Source organism: Arachis ipaensis, chromosome B10 (genome assembly GCF_059453495.1).
Source record: "Arachis ipaensis isolate K30076 ecotype BB chromosome B10, ASM5945349v1, whole genome shotgun sequence".
In the NCBI taxonomy this organism is placed as follows: domain Eukaryota; kingdom Viridiplantae; phylum Streptophyta; class Magnoliopsida; order Fabales; family Fabaceae; genus Arachis; species Arachis ipaensis.
Window position 1 is genome coordinate 83,890,196 of NC_142435.1, and position 7,922 is coordinate 83,898,117.

The 7,922-nt window shown below is 38.2% G+C and overlaps 1 pseudogene; it reads right to left on the reverse strand.

Moving 5' to 3' along the window:
- Positions 1–349: 349 nt before the first annotated feature.
- On the reverse strand, positions 350–3,398 carry LOC148580661 (uncharacterized; annotated as a pseudogene).
- Positions 3,399–7,922: the final 4,524 nt, after the last annotated feature.

Sequence of the window (7,922 nt, forward strand, 5' to 3'; positions counted from 1 at the left end):
GTGTCCTTAGCTCAAAAATATGATCCACAATATATGTAACTCAAGCAAGTTCTGTAAAATTATTTTTTTTCAATCAATTGGGGGTGCCCTATAAGTAAATTTCTTGAAAATTTTCATTATTTTGACTAAGCTTATTATATATATATATATATATATATATATATATATATATATATATATATCCTAAATACAATGTTGTGATTGAGAAAAGTAAAAATTCCTTAGTTTAATTCCCTTTTCAGTCAAACCAAATCTCATATGCAAAAAGGATAAACTAAGCTCAATAATTCACATTTTTTTTCAATCACAACTAATAAACTAAAATAACTATATATATATATACACACTATCAAACGAAAAATGAAAATCCAACTAACAATCTAAAATATATACAAACCAAAGTGCAAAATACAACAAGCTAAACAAAAGTATCCAAAATAACGAATATATACAATAATACCAAAAGTGCAATAAAGTAAAATGCAAATACAAAAAATAAAACAAAATAAGGCGAGAATGTTTGAAATGGTCACCAAAAATGAAATTTTGCCGACGACGGCGACCTCCCCACACTTAGAAGAAAGCATCGTCCTCGATGCTACAAGTGAGACTGGGTGAAGGGGTCAACGTCCGCATCTGGCTGAGGCTATGGCTCTGACTGTAGCTGTGGCTGTAGCTCCACAGGAGTCTGCAGTGTCTCTGTGGGAGCCTGAATCTGTGTAGATGCCTCTATATGCTGAGCCTCCTCCTCCGCCTCAGACTGGTCGGAAGGAGTGTCGAAGTTAGAGGGCATTTCGGCACCCAGTGATGCCAGCATCTGACTCACGCGCTCATAGCGTCGCTTGTGGTGACGCTCAATCCGATCCGTGCGCTCTATGAGGTGCTGTACGAGTCGGTAAGTTGGCTGGGGTACTGATGGTGGTGGTGCTGGCCTGGTAGATGTAGATGGTACTGTGGAGGATCCAGCTGCAGCTGAAGAAGAGGATGGCCCAGATACCGCTGTTGGTGGTCTATCACTCACCCAAGTCCCCCACGGAATAACTCTCTTCTTTCCGTGGACTGCTAGTGGTGAGTCATCATCTGGGAGCCATGGTGCTCCAGCCCACTGAGCAAGCTCCGTGACCAAATATGGAATGGAAGGGTGCCCCTGATATGGGCTCGCCACATGAACTTTCTGATAAGTCGGGGAAGGTACAGCTCCTTCCCCTTGAGGACACACCCAATCAGGACCAGCATGTCAACCGAGATCTCAGTGAAGTGAGTGCTAGGCATGACGTAGTGGGCAAGAATCTACTGCCATACCTGAGCCTCCTTCCTCAAATATTCAAACCTCATCCCCTTGGATTTTAGTTTGTTGGCATCCATCTTCCAAGGGGCGTCCGGTAGGGCAACCATACTCCTCAGTGCATCATAGTCAAAGGTGAGGCTATGCATCTCCTCTTCAGCCCTCTGAAAAGCATCTTTGTCACTGACCTTGGGCTGACAGTGGAGGATCTCCTCAATGTCTGCCTCCGTAACCAAAATCTGTCGGCCTCTAAGGTGAACAGCGTCAAGGATCGCTCTGAAAAAGTTACAACAAAACTCGCGGACCCAAGACTCGTTCACTCTGGCATGCTCTCTATCTAAAAAAGACCAGCCCCGATCCCTAATCTGAGGCTCAGTAAACCGCCTCAAATCGGAGGGGATAGATAGCTTCTTCTCTAGGTTGAGCTTCCATTGCTAAAAGAGTGAAAAGTGGAGCTCACAGTATAGATTAGCAAACCTCTCTGAGTCGGCAGGAGGCAGGAGCTGATCTGCCTTATCCTTGTCAGAGAGATGCATCTGAGGATAACCAGAGGTCACAGAATCAATGGAAGACTGAGACCTCTTTCTTTTCCTGGAGGTGGCCTTTGCTTTTCCTTTGCCTCTGTCAGACATCCTGAAAACAGAAATCACAGGATACGGCATATTAAGCAAAGCAGAGGAGTGGAAAGAAAGGATATAAGCAACAGACAGAAAACATGCAATAAGAGGAAATTGAGACACATTCATGATGTGAGTTAAAAAAATAAACTCTTGGAATGCAAGAAAACAGAATTCAGACATCAATCAAAACACAAACCAAGAATTCATGCAATGATAGTACAGATGCTTGTTTGTTAAGCAACAACAATTATCTTGCCCAAAGAAAAATAAAAGAGTTAGTTTGAAAATTAAAAAGAAGAGTTAGAGAGTTGATAAATCCCAATTTTTTTGTTTATCTTATGTTGATTTTAGGAGATTTTATCACCTTTTCCCATATTTATTCAATGAAATAGCATAGTTTTGTGAATTTCTCCTAATTTATACTTGAAAGTAAAAATATGCTTTTTAGGCCCTAAAATGGATAATTTTAATTCACTTTAATTCCATTTGATGCCTTGATATGTTTGTTAAGTGATTTCAGGATTAGAAGGCAAAGATTGGATTGAGGGAATGAAGAAAAAGCATGTAAAAAGGGAGAACTCATGAAGAAATGAAGAAACTGCAAAGCTGCCAATCCTGACCTCCTCGCACTTAATCTATCATAACTTGAGCTATAGAGGTCCAAATGAGGCGGTTCTAGTTGCGTTGGAAAGATAACATCCGGGGCTTCAAAATGATACAAAATTTACTATAGTTTCCTGGCGTCTAGAGATGCGTGCACGTGCATCATGCGTACGCGTGGAAAGCTGTATGTAACTCACTAAAGGCAACTCGTGGCCAGCAATTTTTGAAGCATTTTGGGTCCAATCCAATCCATTTATGATGCTATTGAATCCAAGGATTGAGGGGGGAATGAACCAAGTAGTCATAGTTTAGTTTTTGCATGTTGTTGTCAGTAGAATTCTAGAGAGAGAAGCTCTCCTTTCTCTCTAGAATTTAGGGTAGTTTAGGTCAAATTCTCTTGGATCCAACTTTTGATTCTTGTTTTGATTTAGCTTTCTCTTTTAATTTATTGTTATTACATCTTTGATCTTCTAGTTTTACTTGTTAATTTCTTAGAGGTAAATACCAAATTGGTACCCGAAAAATTCTGGCGCTTACAAAATGGTACCTGACTTTTGTTATTGACAAAATAGTCCCTAAAAGATTTTAAAATTTGACAAGCGTGTCTCCGAGTTTGCCGGAGCAAATCTCTGGCAAACACAATGTTAACATGGCCACCGTATTTTGGTGAGATGGCAAACCACCCCCCAAACCCTAGCCCTCCCTCCCAACGCAGAATCCCCCTCCATCTCCCTCCTCATCGCAACCTTCCCCTACCCAACGGAGCCCCCCTCCCCTCCCCCTCCATCCCCATCACAGCCCCCCAACACACTCTCCCCTTCCCTTTCTCTCCCCATCACAGCCCCTTCCCTTTCCCTCTCCATGGCTGCCCCCTTCCCTCTCCCTCCCATCGCAGATCATATAAAGGCACAGATAGAAACATGCACAACAGAACACAATATCACAATTCAAATTACAATATACCAATACCATTTGTGTTTCTTTCCAAATGTATTACACTATTCCATTAATTACATTAAAAAAAAAAAAAAGAAAAAATCCACCTACAAACCCCCCAAATTTCTTACCAAGATGATCATGTAAAGCACTCTTATCAATCCCTTGGTGATGGCAACTCTTGCAAATAGTAAAAAATATTCTGCACCAATAATCCCACCAATTTCACAATGACCAACACACCCACAATAACTGTGAAAAACTACAAAAACGTGTTCTGTGTATCAATTGCTATAATAAGCAAAACCAAGAAAATCACGAAGACAAAGTTACAGATGAACATCAAAAGCGTGACCCAAAGGTAAGTGATGAACAAATGCTTGAAGATTTTGGGGATTGTAGAGTTGGTGGAGGAAAAGGAGACAACTTTGTTGGTATAGAGGGAAGCAACGGTAAAGACGGCGGTGGCAGTGGAGAGGAGAGAGAAGGCGAAGAGGAAGAAAAGGTAACATATTTCTGGGATGTTCAGGAATTGTAGCTCCCCTAGTACTGGATATATTATTCCTTCTTCTTCTTCTCAGATTCTCGTTCTGTTCTTCTCAGATCTGAGAGAGATAATCGAAAGTTTTGGTTTGTAGTTACTTTGAAAGGATAGAATTTTAAGATATTATATTGTTATTCTTTTTAATTGCAGAAATGAGATGAGATGAGATGATATGATATGAGAGGGAGGGAGAGGGAAGGGGGCTGCGATGGGGAGGGAAAGGGAAAGGAAAAGGGAAAGGGAAAGGGGGCTACGATGAGGGAGGGGGAGGGATTAGGGTTTGGAATAATATTTTTAATTACAAATTCCAACTCAAAATAAACTTCTCTTGTCAGCAAAAACCGGTGAACACATAAGCATCTTACTCGCCGGAGCCATGGTCCGGTAAGCTTGAGGACACGCTTGGCAAATTTTTAAAACATTCAGGTATCATTTTGTCAATAACAATAGTTAGGTACCAAAATGTCAGCGTTTAAATCTTTCGGGTACTGATTTGGTCATTACCTCTAATTTCTTATCTTGCTCTCTTTTATGTTGATGAACCATTGTTGGATCTTGATTTCTTTGAATGGAATCTTATGTTTCTAAGTGTCTTTTATGTTATCTCCATTGTTATTGTTGATTTCTTGTTGATGTTAGTTGTGGGTTTTGTTAATTCTTGCATTTTGTGATGTTTATCTTTATTGCACTCTAGGTGTTTGATGAAATGTTTTCTCTAGTTTTTGAGTAGCTTTCTTTACTCTTGGAGTGACCTTGAGTCATTGGGTCTCAATGAATTAGTGATTTGAGAACCCTATATGGTCAATTTGATAACCATTGACTCTAACCTACTACTAAGTCAATTAGTAGCTAGGTTAGGACTTATGGATTGATGTTGATCAAGCCATTTGACGTACCTCAAGCTTAGGAGTAGATATTACATACTTAAAGCTCTTGGAGGTAGACTTAATGAGCTTGGTTCCTCATAATTATCAATGTATGGTTGTTAGACAAGGATGGTGATCTCAATTTCCCAAGTCTAAGCCAAGAGTTCTTTTCCATTTTTTTTATCTAGTCAATTGTTCATTTACTTTCGTGTCATTTATTTTCTTGCCCATTGAAAATCAAACCCCCCCCATGTTCTTTCATATCCAATAATTGAGCACTTCATTGCAATTCCTTGTGAGACGACTCGAGGTTTGAATACTTCGGTAAATTTTCATTTGGGGTTTGTACTTGTGACAACCAATTTTTCGATTGGGAGGATTTTTCGTTGGTGTAGAACTATACTTGCAACGAGAATTCATTTGAGGAAATTCTAGACCATCAACTAAAATTCTCACTTATCAAAATGGCGTCGTTGCCGGGGAATTGCAACGGTGTTATATTGTTGGCTATTGTGAATATGTGAATATGTGAATATGTGATTATGTTTGCCTTTTGTTTTTTTTTTTATTTTTTGTTAGTTTTTGTTAGGTTTAGGACTTGTTGCTTATTTTGTTAGCCTTTGTTTTTATTTGCCATCATGAATTCTCACTCCTTTGGCTATGAGTTTGGCTCAAATTATGTTGTAGGGAATGGAACCTTCAATGAGAATGTGCATCAAGGATGGAACGATCAAAGATGGGAGGAGTCTCAAAGGATTGATCAGCCTTCTTAGCAAGAACAACCTCCAGTTTCTTATAGGTTGACGTTGGGATTTTTGCCAGTAAAGAAGTTCATAAAAATAGTCGCGTTGTAGACATAGTCTCTAAACCGACAGAAATCCCTTCGTACAAACGTTTTTGGGTGTCACAAGTAACAAACCCCTTTAAAATTGATAACCGAGTATTTAAACCTCGGGTCGTCTTCTCAAGGAATTGCAGGGAAGTATGTTCTTATTATTGGTTATGGAGATTGTAAATTTGGGGTTTAGAAGGTGAAAAGCAAGTGATTTAAATGACAAGTAAAATAGATGGCAATTAAAATAAATAAATACTGTAAAGCAAACTTCTGGCAAGGTAAAAGAAATTGGAAGTCCAACTTAGTTATCTCTCTCAACAATAATGAAAGTTGAATCTAAATTCCACTTAGTTAACCTTTGCTAAAACAAAGAAAAGTCAAGGGACTAATTAGTTTGACCTTCGAATCCTATTTATTTCCTAAGAAAAAGTTGGGATTATTGAAGTTCAGTTCAATTAGCAAGATAGCGATTATTAGTTATATTGAGTTTAATAATATTGAGTTACTGATTTCTTAACCAAGACCAAAAAGGAAAAAAGTAAATTGCTGGAATAGAATATCTTCAGATTGGAAACAATGGTAACACAAATTAAAGAGAAAGCAATCAATAACTGAAATACCTCAAATATCATTAATTCAAATAACAATCTGTAACATGGAATAATTCATAAATTAAATTATAAAAGTAAATAATCAACTCAAGTGCTAGAATAAATAAATAAAAGTGAAAAGGGAAGCTTAAAACAAGAAACATAAAACCTGGATCGAGAGTCACTCTTAAAAACTAAGAGAAGTCCTAAATCCTAATCTTAAGAGAGAGAGGAGAGAACCTCTCTCAAACTAAATCTAAATCATGAAAAGTAGTAAAAAAGCGAGCTCTCCCTTGAATGGATGCATTCCCCCACTTTATAGCCTCTAGTCTGTGTGTTCTGCACCTGGATCTGGGCCAAAAGGGCTTCAAAAATTGCTGGGGGCGTATTCTGTAAATTCTGATACGTGGCCTCTGTCACGCGCCCGCGTGGGTCGCGCGGTCGCGTCATCTGGAGTTTTCCTTGTGGCGCGGTCGCGTCGGTCACACGTCCGCATCGAATGTGCTATGCTCAAGTCGTGCGGTCGCGTCAGTCATGCGGCCGCGTCGCTGCTTTTTCGCTCCTGGCACGCGATCGCATCGTCCATGTGATCGCGTGGATGCCAGTTTCTTCAAAACTCCGTTTCGCACTTTCCTTCCATTTTTGTACGTTTCCTTTTTCATCCTTTAAGTCATTCTGCCTTTAAAAAATCTGAAACTACTCAACACACTAATCACGGCATCGAATGGAAGTAAAGGTAATTAAAATAATTAATTTTAAATCTTAGGAAACATGTTTTTCACATACATCACATAATAAGAAAGGGAAAGTAAAACCATGCAATTAATATGAATAAGTGGGTGAAGGATTGAATAAATCACTCAAACTAAGCACAAAATAACTCATGAAATATGGGTTTATCAACCTCCCCACACTTAAACAATAGCATGTCCTCATGCTAAATCCAAGGTAAAGAATAAGGTAAGGTTAAGGTGGTGGAATGTTATGCAATGCAACCTATTCTAAATGCATCTACCTAAATGAGTCATGCAATTCCAATTTATCTACTCATATATAAAGCTTACATGTAGTCAAATTAATTCACATTCTCAAGGAGTCATATATATATATATATATATATATATATATATATATATATAGCCAACCCTTAAATAATAAAGAATTTTAGCAAATGAGATGGGGAATAAAAATATTGTAAAAACTTGCAAAACAATTAGTAAATTAAGCACAGATATATGTTGATGAGTTATTGAACCCTCACTGGATTTTGTGTTTACCCTCTAGTCACTCAGTGTTTATTGGGTTTATCCACTCTACTTTTCTTTTTATTCTTACTTTCTATAACTTTGTTCTTCATCTAACCAATCAACAATTATAGAGTACAGTCATACCAAAAGTCATGAGGTCTTTAATTAAGGTTGTAATGGGGCCAAGGTAAAGGTAAGGATATATGTATAAGGCTAAGTGAGCTAATAAGTGAATCCTTAATTAGACTAAGATCTCACCTAACATACATATTTAGTAGAACAAGCTTCTTTACCAATTTTCCCATATTATCCCACTTGTTGTTACATGCTCATGTTTTAATTTTATTTTTATCCCATGTGCATTGCTTTTATTTTGCATTGGGGAATTCTTTTGTA